Consider the following 15926-nt stretch of genomic DNA (forward strand, 5'->3'; position numbering starts at 1 on the left):
CACTGCAATTAAGTAGCCTGAGTTCGAAATGATCTTGAAGTATGATCTTTAAGTAAATCTGCTGCAACAAACTTGTGAAAAAAATAGAATAAAATAAAAAATAAAATATCTCGGTATTATGAACTTCGACTGTGGGACGTAGAGACCGGTCCTTTCCGGTTTTTTTTTAGGGGTCGTAGGGGGCCTGTAATAGGCCCCATTCCCAATGGTAAAAAGTGTGTGTTTTTCCCAATTTCATCAAAGAAAATTCCCAAAAGATGATTTGAAGCATGCATTAAAGTCAAATAATTCTAAATATTATAGGAAGGATAGCAATTACAAGTTAAACTGATATTCAATAAGATTTATTGAATGTAAGTAAGTCAATAAATGCCTTGCAAGTAAAGAAATGGCTCTTAATATTTGAATTTTTTCTAGAAAAATGTGAATTATGATATTTTTCCCAATTTTAACTAAATGTTGCTAATTTTTCCCAAATGGAAAGGCCCAGGCCCTTGATTTTAAAACCTAAAAAAAACCCTGCCTTTGGATGAGATCGTATAAATCGAGGTCCCTTGTCGCAGAAGATGCTGGCATAAAAAAAGATTCCCCACTGCTCAATTGCGATAAATGCCAAAGTATAGGACAAAAATTTACAGTCTCCACCGGCGAGTGGTGGCGTCTCCATGTGAGTGAAAAATTCTGGAGAGGGACGTTAAACAACATACGTATAATCAATCAATCAATCAATCAATCAATCGATTGCTGAAGAATTACTGTAATTGAATAATCTGTCTTATAGGTATGTTGTCAAATCTTGATATTATAACTTTACAAAACTCAGTGACTTTACGTTTAATGTGATACTAACTTAATTCATTATATTTTTTTATAACACCATCACAATTATGCCAAAACATACACACGGTGAAGTTTATGATAGTACGGTGTTCGTTCGTCTGTTTGTTTGTCTTAGAAATGATTGCAAACATTTTTTTTTTAAATTGCTAATGATATACGTATATCTCTTATAGGTGCCAAATGTATTATACAAGATTGATAATGAAAATCAAAGTACCTTAAGTACTGAAAGGACTTTTTTCCAGTTATTTTTTTCTTTCACAGTAAATATGATATGTATGTTTTTTACACAGAAAGAAGCAAATTCTTACAGATTTAGAAGAACGGAAGACTTTTTTGTTGCCATGGCAACAAGAGTCTAGTTATTATTATTATTATTATTATTCCTCCTCCCAAATTTTGTGAGCGCGATTACTCAGAGATGGTTGGATAGATTTTCACAATTTTTCACATGTTAGTAGGCTGATATATGAAGTTTATATAAAATTCCGTTTTTTGAAAAATTCACTTCCGGTCCGAAGTTACGGCCGAATTTCCAATTTTTAAATGGACTTTTGTCCGGAATTTTTCTCGGAAACGGTTTGAGGTAAAGATGTGAAATTTACAGGAGTATTAGATCATGACATTCTCTTTGTTTCGAAGTTGTTTTCGTGTGTTTCCGGTACTTCCTGTCCGAACCGGAAGTGAACTTGTGTTTGGTCAATTTTCAACTTTTTTGTGTTTTAATATTTTTTTAAGATATTATTATGTATAACAGAGGTTATTCTACAAATACTAAATATATAATTTGTTTTAAAATTGGATTGCACATTTTCTAGATTTTAGGTACCGTCATTTTCCCCATTTACCTAGTGTGTATACAATGGGCAAAGAAAGATAACTCTGACTTGTAAGTGAGAATAGAACTTTCGAGATAAAGGCGGAAATAGTATCGATGACGTCAGAGACATATACACTCTCCATATCAAAAATATTTAGACGTTCCATATGCACTCTTCTAAATGTAAGAGTACGTTGGTTACCGCTTCCAGTGCATGTATAGTTTAAAGTTGCCAGTGTAGTGTAAGTCTGTATTGACAGTTAATTTATTTACACATGAATATATCTAAAAAAAATTAATAGATATATGCTAGGTAGCTAATTCAAGTAAATATATTATAAGCACTGAATATACATTTATAGTGATGGACAGGCATGCAGTTTTATCTATTTCGTATATTAAGTTCAGAATATGATAGTTATAAGCCTTCTATAATGCAGACGATTTATTATTCTCTATGATCTGAATGCGAAATTATCCCGATTTCCGAGTTTTACTTTCGATATTAAAAAATATTACATACACTCAAAAAAGGAATTAAGCGATAGAAAATTGTAATACAGTACTGTTTTAAAGCCTTTATAAATAAATTGATATCTGCCACTGAAAAGAAAGAAAATCAATCTATAGATTAGATTTGGTTATTACATATATATTAGATAAAAGGTTAAATTATTTATGACACATGATCTATACTCTATATACCCAAGGAATTATAAAAGATGTGAAAAGGCGATTCTTGGATTCTTGTGAAATACTCAAAGAGTTAAAGAGTGTGTGAAATAATGGTACGCTATATGTTTCTTTTGAAAAAAAAAAACATGATAAAAAAATTGTACAACTCTGTTGATATGTGGGATAAGTATATCTGAATGAACACAATTTTATGCAATGATATATAATCATGTACATGCAACTGACGTCCGTACTTTCCCTTGTAATTCATAAAATTATCTAATTCCTTTGAAGCCCCCCCCCCCCCCCGTCTTGAATTTGAATTATATATTCGTTTTAGATTTAAATCTGGAACATGTGAATAACATTACCATTTACATGTATACAGAATTTCATATTTTATAATTATGAAATGTTCAATTTACATGTCTGAGAGAGAGAGAGAGAGAGAGAGGAGATTCCCTCTTAATCCCGATCCAGACCAAAAATTAGTTCTTTATCGGTCACACCCATTCTTTATTAGATGTTTTCTGATTTCATAGTCAGTCATGGTCACATCCTGTATATTTTTCAGCTTAAAAAGTATCACACGAAGTGCACGTGTGTTGACCTGTCAATCAAAATCACTTGACGCTGTATGCACTGCAATTAAGTAGCCTGAGTTCGAAATGATCTTGAAGTATGATCTTTAAGTAAATCTGCTGCAACAAACTTGTGAAAAAAATAGAATAAAATAAAAAATAAAATATCTCGGTATTATGAACTTCGACTGTGGGACGTAGAGACCGGTCCTTTGGATGAGATCGTATAAATCGAGGTCCCTTGTCGCAGAAGATGCTGGCATAAAAAAGATTCCCCACTGCTCAATTGCGATAAATGCCAAAGTATAGGACAAAAATTTACAGTCTCCACCGGCGAGTGGTGGCGTCTCCATGTGAGTGAAAAATTCTGGAGAGGGACGTTAAACAACATACGTATAATCAATCAATCAATCAATCAATCAATCGATTGCTGAAGAATTACTGTAATTGAATAATCTGTCTTATAGGTATGTTGTCAAATCTTGATATTATAACTTTACAAAACTCAGTGACTTTACGTTTAATGTGATACTAACTTAATTCATTATATTTTTTTATAACACCATCACAATTATGCCAAAACATACACACAGTGAAGTTTATGATAGTACGGTGTTCGTTCGTCTGTTTGTTTGTCTTAGAAATGATTGCAAACATTTTTTTTAAATTGCTAATGATATACGTATATCTCTTATAGGTGCCAAATGTATTATACAAGATTGATAATGAAAATCAAAGTACCTTAAGTACTGAAAGGACTTTTTTCCAGTTATTTTTTTCTTTCACAGTAAATATGATATGTATGTTTTTTACACAGAAAAAAGCAAATTCTTACAGATTTAAAAGAACGGAAGACTTTTTTGTTGCCATGGCAACAAGAGTCTAGTTAAGGTCTTCCGTCTCCACGGAAGACCTTATAGTGATTCTATTGTTTCTTATTATTAAGGTCTTCCGTCTCTACGGAAGACCTTATAGTGATTCTATTGTTTCTTATTATTATTATTATTATTATTATTCTTTTTTTTTAGACAAAATTTTGTGCACGCGATTTCTCGAAAACTATTCAATGAATTTCCTTGAAATTTTCAGGGATAAAAGGTCTTTATATGAATTTTATATAAATTTCCGTTTTTTGGTAAACTCGGTTCCAGTGCCAAGTTATGGACAATTTTCTGATTTTAAAATGCAATTTTGTCCGCGAGTGTTCTCGAGAATGGCTTAAGATATTAACTGGAGACTTGTTAGAGATGATAGAACTTGACTTTTAGATTGGAGAGGGCACCTTTTCGTCTGTCGTCGGCACTTCCGGTCGCTTACGGAAGTGATCAAAGAAATCGTTAAATTTCAACTTTCCTTTTTTAAATCAATTCTTACATCGTTTTATTGCATCTCTTTTGTAGTTTTGAAATATGTTGGTCCCACCGGAAACAAAAACGTCAACTTCCGGTTATAAGAGAAAAACGACATAATTTGAGTATTTTTCTTTCCCATTAATATCTATTGTAGATAAAGTATTTGGAATGAATTTTAAACATGTTATTCAGACAGATAATGTCTAGAGTAACCTCAAATATCTTTCAAAAATTCACTTCCGGTCGCGTGTTTTTCTGTCCTCAAAATGAGAAGTTGTCTGAGCAAGATCTCGGAAACGGTAAGAGATTAAGACACCAGACTTATATGAGTAACAGACCTTAAGATGTAGCAAAAACCATTTGGGTTCAGAGCGTCAACCGTCACTTCCGGTCGTCACAGGAAGTGATCAAAGAAATCGAAAATTTCAACTTTTCTTTTTTATTTAAAGATTGCATCACTTTATTGCATCTTTTTCGCAGATTCGAAAGATGTTGGTCCCACCGGAAACAAAAACGACAACTTCCGGTTATAAGAGAAAAACTACAAAATTTGAGTATTTTACTTTCCTATAAATATTCTTTATAGATAACGTATTGGAAATGAATTTTAAATATGTTATTCAGACTGCAAAGATCTAGAGTAAACTTAAATATCTTTCAGAAATTCACTTCCGGTCGGGTGTTTTTCTGTCCTCAAAATGAAAAATTGTCTGAGCGAGATCTCAAAAACAGGTAAAAGATTAAAACACCAAATTCTTATGAGTAGCAGACCTTGAGGAGTAGGCAAAACCATTTTGGTAAACGCGTCCGTCGTAACTTCCGGTCGTCACAGGAAGTGATCAAAGAAATCAAAAATTTTAACTTTTCTTTTTTAAATTAAAGTTTGCATCACTTTATTGCATCTCTTTCGTTGTTTTGAAACATGTTAGATTCCACCGGAAACAAAAACGTCAACTTCCGGTTTTAGGTGATAAGCTACGTTACTTCGATATTTAACCTTCCCATAAATATTGCTTATCGATAAAGTACTTGAAATGTTTTTATGCATTTTGTAGATACTGCAAATGTATAGAAAAACGTCAGAGATTTTTTTATAAAATTCACTTCCGGTCGCGTGTTTACCTGTCCTCAGAATTAGAAATTGCTCGGCAACAGTAAACGACTGAAGTCTAAAACTTTCAGAACTGATAGTCATTCATCAGTTTATTTGAATCGCGAGGAAATCTTGTATCGCCGTTACTTCTGGTTGTGACAGGAAGTGATGCAAAAAAGTGAATGGTTAATGGTTAGCACGTTGGATTTTCACCCTGACAACCAGGGTTAAATCTCCAAAGTGTCTGAATTTCTTTTATCACCTTTTCAGCTTGAATTTACATTTTTACTTTCAAAATCGGACGGAAGACCTCTCATTGCTCGCAATGAGTTTCTAGTTATTATTATTATTATTCCTCCCAAATTTTGTGAGCGCGATTACTCAGAGATGGTTGGATAGATTTTCACAATTTTTCACATGGTAGTAGGCTGATATATGAAGTTTATATAAAATTCCGTTTTTTGAAAAATTCACTTCCGGTCCGAAGTTACGACCGAATTTCCAATTTTTAAATGGACTTTTGTCCGGAATTTTTCTTGAAAACGGTTTGAGGTAAAGATGTGAAATTTACAGGAATATTAGATCATGACATTCTCTTTGTTTCAAAGTTGTTTTCGTGTGTTTTCGGTACTTCCTGTCCGAACCGGAAGTGAACTTGTGTTTGGTCAATTTTCAACTTTTTTGTTTTTTATTATTTTTTCAAGATATTATTATGTATAACAGAGGTTATTCTACAAATACTAAATATATAATTTGTTTTGAAATCAGATTCCACATTTTGCAGATTTTCGGTACCGTCATTTTCCCTATTTACCTAGTGTGTATACAATGGGCAAAGAAAGATAACTCTGGCTTGTAAGTGAGAATAGAACTTTCGAGATAAAGGCGGAAATAGTATCGATGACGACAGAGACATATACAATCTTTAGACGTTCCATATTCACTCTTCTAAATGTAAGAGTACATTGGTTACCGCTTCCAGTGCATGAATAGTTTAAAGTTTCCAGTGTAGTGTAAGTCTGTATTGACAGTTAATTGATAGTTAATTGATTTACACATGGATATATCTAAAAAATATATATATATATGCTAGGTAGCTAATTCAAGTAAATATATTATAAGCACTGAATATACATTTATAGTGATGGACAGACATGTGATTTTATCTATCTCGTATAGTAAGTTCAGAATACGATAGTTATAAGCCTTCTATAATGCAGACGATTTATTATTCTCTATGATTTGAATGCGAAATTATCCCGATTTCCGAGTTTTCTTTTCGATATTAAAAATATTACATACACTCAAAAATGAATTGAGCGATAGAAAATTGTAATACAATACTGTTTTAAAGCCTTTATAAATAAATTGATATCTGCCACTTAAAAGAAAGAAAATCAATCTATAGATTAGATTTGGTTATTACATGTATTTTTGATAAAAAGTTAAATTATTTATGACTCTCTATACCCATGGAATTATAAAAGATATGAAAAGGCGATTCTTGGATTCTTGTAAAATACTCAAAGAGTTAAAAAAAAATATGTAAAAACGCGATTCTGTGTGAAATAGTGGTACGCTATATGTTTCTTTTGAAAAAAAAAACATGATAAAAAATTGCACAGGTCTGTTGATATGTGGGATAAGTATACCTGAATGAACACAATTTTATGCAATTATATATAATTATGTACATGCAACTGACGTCCGTACTTTTCCTTATAATTCATAAAACAAAACTATCTAATTCCTTTGAAGCCTCCCCCCCCCCCCCCCCCCCCGTCTTGATTAATATTTGGAGACGTTCGTGCAGCTATGAATTTGAATTATATATTCGTTTTAGATTTAAATCTGGAACATGTGAATATAATTACCATTTACATGTATACAGAATTTCATATTCTATAATGGTACATTTGACATTATGATACTGAAATGTTCAATTTACATGTCTGAGAGAGAGAGGGGGGGATTCCCTCTTAATCCCGATCCTCCTATCCATTTACATAGACCAAAAATTAGTTCTATATCGGTCACAGCCATTCTTTATTAAATGTTTTCAGATTTCATAGTCAGTCATGGTCACATCCTGTATATAGTATCACACGAAGTGCACCTGTGTTGACCTGTCAATCAAAATCACTTGACGCTGTATGCACTGCAATTAAGTAGCCTGAGTTCGAAATGATCTTGAAGTATGATCTTTAAGTAAATCTGATGCAACAAACTTGTGAAAAAATAGAATAAAATAAAAAATAAAATATCTCGGTATTATGAACTTCGATTGTGGGACGTGGAGACCGGTCCTTTGGATGAGATCGTATAAATCGAGGTCCCTTGTCGCAGAAGGTGCTGGCATAAAAAAGATTCCTCATTGCTCAATGGCGATAAGTGCCAAAGTATAGGACAAAAAATTGCAGTCTCCACCGGCGAGTGGTGGCGTCTCCATGTGAGTGAAAAATTCTGGAGAGGGACGTTAAACAACATAGTGACATATAATCAATCAATCAATCGATTGCTGAAGAATTACTGTAATTGAATAATCCTTGTTATAGGTATGCTGTCAAATCTTGATATTATAACTTTACAAAACTCAGTGACTTTACGTTTAATGTGATACTAACTTAATTCATTATATTTTTAATAACACCATCACAATTACGCCAGAACATATACACAGTGAAGTTTATGATAGTACGGTGTTCGTTCGTCTGTTTGTTTGTCTTAGAAATGGTTCCAAACATTTTTTTTTTTTAAATTGCTAATTATCCTTGCTCAATGATATACGTATATCTCTTATACATGTAGGTGCCAAAGGCATTATACAAGTTTGATCATGAAAATCAAAGTACCTTAAGTACTGAAAGGACTTTTTTTCCAGTTATTCTTTTTCTTTCACAGTAAATGGGTACAGCCCACTAATTGTTTTCCCATAGGCGGCAATGTTAACATTTCTTCACATAGCAATGTCCCTAATTTTCGTTCAGCATTGAGTGACCCCTCAAATCAAAGCACATCAAGTTGTCTTTTCTTGGTTAAAATCTCGAGGTGGCATGTCAGATTCGTTTTCCGGCAAAATGCGTCTGTCTGCGTTAACCTCTGAAAATGAAAGTGAAAGTAGGGGATTTCAAGACTTCTCACTGGTGTTATAATACATAAAATAATTCTGCTGATCTTCTTGATAAATTACATCTGCCAAGCTTTTTTGCAAGGGAACATACTCCTTATCAACAAGTATGAGGCTCAGTTTAATACCTTATCACAGTTTTTTTTTTACTCAGGTCTGCAAATTAAAGAACTTGTAATTTTTTCTGCACTACTTTCTTCTCCTACCGATTCTAAAAATAATTAGAGGTATGTACCCAATATGAAAAGAATTTTCTGGATTTTACAACATTTAACATCATAAGTCATACTACAGACTATGTAGTGACATTATGCCAAATTTCAGGAAAATTCAATCATTAATAAAGATTTTACAGCATGCACAGTTCTATATGCAAAATTCTTTTAAAATGCTTCCATCTAGCCTCAACTGCACCCAAATTTTAAGTCATCGGTTAGCCTATTAATGTACTTATACCATTTTTATTCTCTTTCATAATTTTAAATACATCAAGCAAAATCATAATCAAGCACTCATACGGGTCCATTTCTCTTATTTTAAAAAATCAATGCATTTTTGCACAAAATTTTATATCCCTCACCCTTGAATTCATTATTTCTCCATGATTGACAAAAAAATTAAGTTTACAAATACCCCGAAAGTAGTAAAAATAGAAAGTACTGATTATTTCCTGTCCATTGATGCATCATTCAGGAAAATTGGTATAGGAATAAAGAAATTATAAGCCCTTATATTCTTGTAAACATTCATCTGTTTCAAAGCAATTTTTACGCCAATGCAAGGTCACTCATCTATGACGTCATAATGACATCATAATAATGGATTGCTTATTACACATGTAGTGTTACTTTTCCCGTACTTTTAATTAAAGTTGAAATTAGAACTAAAATATTCATTTTAACTATAAAATAACAAAAATACTTGCATGAGCAGATCAAATAAATAGTCTACAGAAAATGTTTTGTTTCCATGGTAACCATTTTGTAATTTGTAGGAAAATGAAAGAGAACTTTGAAAGTTTTGAATTTCCTTACAAGTCTCTCATTCTGACTGACAAATATTAAAGAAATTTCAACTCTTATATTTTTTAATCTTAATATTTTATCATACACAACACTATGAATGTTACTGTTTTGAAATTCTCTTTAAAACATATTAGCTGTAAAATATATAGCATACATGTACAGATTAGTTTGATGTTCACTTTCATTGCTCAAATATTCATTTGAAATCTACATTTACTAAGCTTTAACACCCCCCCCCCCTCCTCCCGCACACACACACATACACACAAAGAAGCTTTAGAAAATTCAACTTACATATTAAAAGTACTGCCATCATTTTATATATGAAGACTCAAGCTGTGTTCAAATGAGTTTGTTTTTCCTGACTGATAGTTTTAAACACCATCTGCATGAACCTCAAAGTTAACCTGTATCACCATGAACCTAAAAAAAAATCAATTTAAAAAATGGTGCAATAATTAATCAGCATCAAAAAGCACCTAAAACATTCACAGACAGACATCAAACACACACAATCCTACAACATTCCCTGATGCCCTTAATTTGATATCAATTGAAAATTATGAATTTGCACTGATTAGTCTCAGCATTGTTAAATTACATGTAAATTAATAATACAGGTAAAAAGCATGTAACTGACAATAATTATACATTAGACAAATACATGTAATCCAGTTAATAAAATATAAAAAAAAAAAAATGTTAGTGTGCATGTTCACACACACACTGCTTAACTTCTACACAACTGTAGCCTGACCGACTTCTTTGAAAAAATGCACATGTATCTCCTCGTTCATGTAATTCTATTCCATGAAAATAAAAGTTTTCATTTACAAATATTGTAATAAAGCATGGAAACCTCTTTTTTCTTTACCTCTTTCATAAAATGACAAATGCATATCACCTACATACTGCAAGACTCTGCATTAGGTAGCATAGCTGCACTAAGCAGTGTTGATAACTTATTGCCATTCTACTTTCACTTTGACCTTGAACTTCACTGAATACTGATTCCGACCTCATTTCTGAACTTTTGTGTATTGATGATAATCAATAGTGGTGGATGTACTTCTAAAATAATTGTTCCTTTTCTAAATATCTATTAATGGCTCGGAATTAATAAATTGTATAGAATCGATACATTTAATTTACATGCTACATGTGTACACAATGGGAGATATGCGCATAAGCTGTCTGTTCCTAAAGGGGGGGGGGGAGGGGTATTAACAAATGGATTTGTTTCAAAATATGTATAAACAAATTAAAATTTGCTTCTTTCATAAATTTAAACAATTGGAAATGATAGTAAACACCGAGTTCAAAACAAAGTAAAGATCTATGAGAATTTTCTCTTACCAATAGGCTTCACATATTGGGTACAGCCCACTAATTGTTTTCCCATAGGCGGCAATGTTAACATTTCTTCACATAGCAATGTCCCTAATTTTCGTTCAGCATTGAGTGACCCCTCAAATCAAAGCACATCAAGTTGTCTTTTCTTGGTTAAAATCTCGAGGTGGCATGTCAGATTCGTTTTCCGGCAAAATGCGTCTGTCTGCGTTAACCTCTGAAAATGAAAGTGAAAGTAGGGGATTTCAAGACTTCTCACTGGTGTTATAATACATAAAATAATTCTGCTGATCTTCTTGATAAATTACATCTGCCAAGCTTTTTTGCAAGGGAACATACTCCTTATCAACAAGTATGAGGCTCAGTTTAATACCTTATCACAGTTTTTTTTTTACTCAGGTCTGCAAATTAAAGAACTTGTAATTTTTTCTGCACTACTTTCTTCTCCTACCGATTCTAAAAATAATTAGAGGTATGTACCCAAATATGATATGTATGTTTTTACACAGAAAAAAAAGCAAATTCTTACAGATTTAGAAGAACGGGAGACTTTTTTGTTGCCATGGCAACAAGAGTCTAGTTAAGTCTTCCGTTCACAACGGAAGACTTATAGTGATTGTATTGTTTCTTTTTATTATTATTATTATTATTCCTCCCAAATTTTGTGAGCGCGATTACTCAGAGATGGTTGGATAGATTTTCACAATTTTTCACATGATAGTAGGCTGATATATGAAGTTTATATAAAATTCAGTTTTTTGAAAAATTCACTTCCGGTCCGAAGTTACGGCCGAGTTTCCATTTTTTAAATGGACTTTTGTCCGGAATTTTTCTCGGAAACGGTTTGAGGTAAAGATGTGAAATTAACAGGGGTATTAGATCATGACATTCTCTTTGTTTCGAAGTTATTTTCGTGTGTTTCCGGTACTTCCTGTCCGAACCGGAAGTGAACTTCTATTTGGTCAATTTTCAACTTTTTTGTTTTTTAATATTTTTTCAAGATATTATTAAGCATAATAGAGGTTATTCTACAGATACTAAATATATAATTTGTTTTGAAATCAGATTCCACATTTTGCAGATTTTCGGTACCGTCATTTTCCCTATTTACCTAGTGTGTAGACAATGGGCAAAGAAAGATAACTCTGACTTGTAAGTGAGAATAGAACTTTCGAGATAAAGGCGGAAATAGTATCGATGACGTCAGGGACATATACACTCTCCATATCAAAATATTTAGACGTTCTATATTCACTCTTCAAAATTTAAGAGTACGTTGGTTACCGCTTCCACTGCATGTAAAGTTTGAAGTTGCCAGTGTAGTGTAAGTCTGTATTGACAGTTAATTGATTTACACATGAATATATGTAAAAAAAAATTACTATATCTGCTAGGTATGTAATTCAAGTAAATATATTATAAGCACTGAATATACATTTATAGTGATGGACAGGCATGCAATTTATCTATCTCGTATAGTAAGTTCGGAATAAGATAGTTACTAAGCCTTCTATAATGCAGACGATTTATTATTCTCTATGATTTGAATGCGAAATTATCCCGATTTCCGAGTTTTATTTTCGATATTAAAAAATATTAAGTACACTTAAAAAGGAACTGAGCGATAGAAATTTGTAATACAGACTGTATTAAAGCCTTTGGAAATAAATTGATATTTGTCACTTAAAAGAAAGAAAATCAGTATATACATGTAGATTAGATTTGGTTATTACATGTATTTTTGATAAAAAGTTAAATTATTTATGTCACATGATCTATATTCTATATACCCAAGGAGTTATAAAAGATGTGAAAAGGCGATTCTTGGATTCTTGTCAAATACTCCAGAGTTAAAAAAAATATGTGAAAATGCGATTCTGTGTGAAATAATGCTACTCTGTATGTTTCTTTTGAGAAAAAAAAACATGATAAAAAAATTGCACAGGTCCTGTTGATATGTGGGATAAGTATATACATGTACCTGAATGAACACAATTTTATGTAATGATATATAATTATGTACATGCAACTGACGTCCGTACTTTTCCTTATAATTCATAAATTTATAATGCAACTATCTAATTCCTTTGAAGCCCCCCCCCCCCGTCTTGATTAATATTTGGAGACGTTCGTGCAGCTAGGCATTTGAATTATATATTCGTTTTAGATTTAAATCTGGAACATGTGAATATAATTACCATTTACATGTATACAGAATTTCATATTCTATAATGGTAGATTTGTCATTATGAAATGTTCAATTTACGTCTGAGAGAGAGAGGGGGAGAGAGAGAGATTCCCTCTTAATCCCGATCCTCCTATTTACATAGACCAAAAATTAGTTCTATATCAGTCACACCCATTCTTTATTAAATGTTTTCTGATTTCATAGTCAGTCATGGTCACATTCTGTATATTTTTCTGCTTAAAAAGTATCGCACGAAGTGCACGTGTGTTGACCTGTCAATCAAGATCACCCGCGCTGTCTGCACTGCAATAAAATAGCCTGAGTTCGAAATGATCTTGAAGTATGATCTTTAAGTAAATCCAATGCAACAAACTTGTGAAAAAATAAAATAAAATAAAATAAATAAAATATCTCGGTATTATAAACTTCGATTGTGGGACGTGGAGACCGGTCCTTTGGATCCTTTAAATCGAGGTCCCGTGTCGCAGAAGGTGCTGGCACAAAAAAGATTCCTCACTGATCAATGGCGATAAGTGCCAAAGTATAGGACAAAAATTTGCAGTCTCCACCGGCGAGTGCTGGCGTCTCCATGTGAGTGATAAATTCTCGAGAGGGACGTTAAAGAACAAACAAACAAACAAAAAATCAAATTTAAGAATTTATCATATATACACCCGTAGTTGGTGCATCACTTTTATTTAAACTTTGGAAGGATGACCAAGAAAAATTTAATTAGAAATTTTAATGGACTAAGCAAACAACCTACTCATTGTTAACACTTTGACCTGTTTCAAAGAAAGTGGGTCCCAACAGTAACGCACTAAAATCACTTGACTCTAACACAGATTTAGTGTTTCGGTGGTACAATACGAGGCTTATATTAGAATTTTAAATAGGTAATTAATTAGCTGTGAATTTGCCATCATCGGAAAGACGTGTTACTGACTAAACATTTAATACAAGTATGAAAACGGGCATCTCCAGCATACGTTTGAATTCTACATATCATTCACATGAATAGAATGGATTGATCATAACACGAGAGCGTTTGATTATCTAATACGCTAAATGTTTTTCTTGTCATATAATGTGAGGATTTGACCAGTGTGATAAATGGGCCAAATGATTCTAAGAGAAGAAGATGAATAGTCAATCAATCAATCAATCAATCAATCGATTGCTGAATAATTATTGTAATTGAATAATCTTTCTTATAGGTATGCTGTCAAATCTTAATAAACAGCTGTAATATTATATTCAAAACTCAGTGACTTTACGTTTAATTTGATACTAACTTAATTCATTATATTTTTTTATAACACCATCACAATTATGCCAGAACATATACACAGTAAAGTTTATGATAGTACGGTGTTCGTTCGTCTGTTTGTTTGTCTTAGAATTGATTGCAAACATTTTTTTTAAATGCTAATTATCCTTGCTCTATGATATACGTAAATATCTCATAGGTGCCAAATGCATTATACAAGATTGATCATGAAAATCAAAGTACCTTAAGTACTGAAAGGACTTTCCTCCAGTTATTTATTTCTTTCACAGTAAATATGATATGTATGTTTTTTACACAGAAAAAAGCAAATTCTTACAGATTTAGTAGAACGGAAGACTTTTTTGTTGCCATGCCAACAAGAGTCTAGTTATTATTATTTTTCTTCCTGGGTACTTTTTTGTCCGTGAGTGATCTCCGAAACTACACGTCCGACTGAGGTGAAACCTTTTTAGGGTTACTAGGCATGTTATGTAGATTTGCGGAACGAAGGTCATTTTGCGCGCACGCGCATGCACGTGCGTGCGCGTGCAATGCGTAAAATGACCAATATACTTGATATAGCTGTAACTTTTATATTTTTTGATAAAATGCTTTGATACTCAGAATATAAGGATATATTAAAAGTATGAACAAGATGACATGGTCAACATGCACATGCATGCACGTGCGCGCACGCGCAAAGCGTAAAATGACCAATTTACTTGATATAGTTGTAACTTTGAAATTTTTTGATGAAATGCTTTGATACTCAAAATATTTATATGTATTTAAAGTGTAGACAAGACGACATGATCATCATGCACATGCATGCACGTGCGCGCGCATGCAATGTGTTAAATGACCAATTTTCTTAATATAGCCGTACTTTTTATATTTTTTGATTAAAAGCTTTGATATTAAGAATATACAGATATATTTAAAGTGTAGACAAGATGATGTGGCCATCATGCACATGCATGCACATGCGCGCGCGTGCAATGTGTTTAATGACCAATATACTTAATATAGCCGTAACTTTTATATTTTTTGATGAAAAGCTTTGATACTAAGAATAAACAGACATATTATAAGTGTAGACAAAATGGCATGGTCATTATGAACATGCATACAGGTGCGCGTGCGCGCAATTCTAAGATGACCAATATACTTGATATAGCCGGAACTTATATATTTTTTGATGAAATGTTTTGATACTGAGAATATAAAGATGCATTTATAGTATAGACGGAATGACATGGTCAACCTGCACATGCATGCACGTGCGCGCGCGTGAAATGCGTTAAATGACCAATATACTTAATTGCCTTATTTAATGAAGCTTACAGGAAATAAGACACCAAAAGGGAGTTGGGGAGCGTTTGGGGAACATCTGTAACGGTCCCCGTTACAATTAATACTAGTTACTTTGTAAAATAACATTCTGATTGTACATAAAAGTACTCTGAAATAGATATGAAAAAGATGTTCGAGTTTCTGATTGAGAATACCTTTGACGTTTTTGGAGATCAGGTCTTGCAACAATCTATCGGATTTTCATCGATACCAATTGTGCCCCGTTATTAGCAGATTTATTTTTGTATTCAT

The sequence above is a fragment of the Saccostrea echinata genome, unplaced genomic scaffold, assembly GCF_033153115.1.
Source record: "Saccostrea echinata isolate AGI-Se365-2 ecotype Australia unplaced genomic scaffold, CSIRO_AGI_Sech_v1 ptg000001l, whole genome shotgun sequence".
NCBI lineage: Eukaryota > Metazoa > Mollusca > Bivalvia > Ostreida > Ostreidae > Saccostrea > Saccostrea echinata.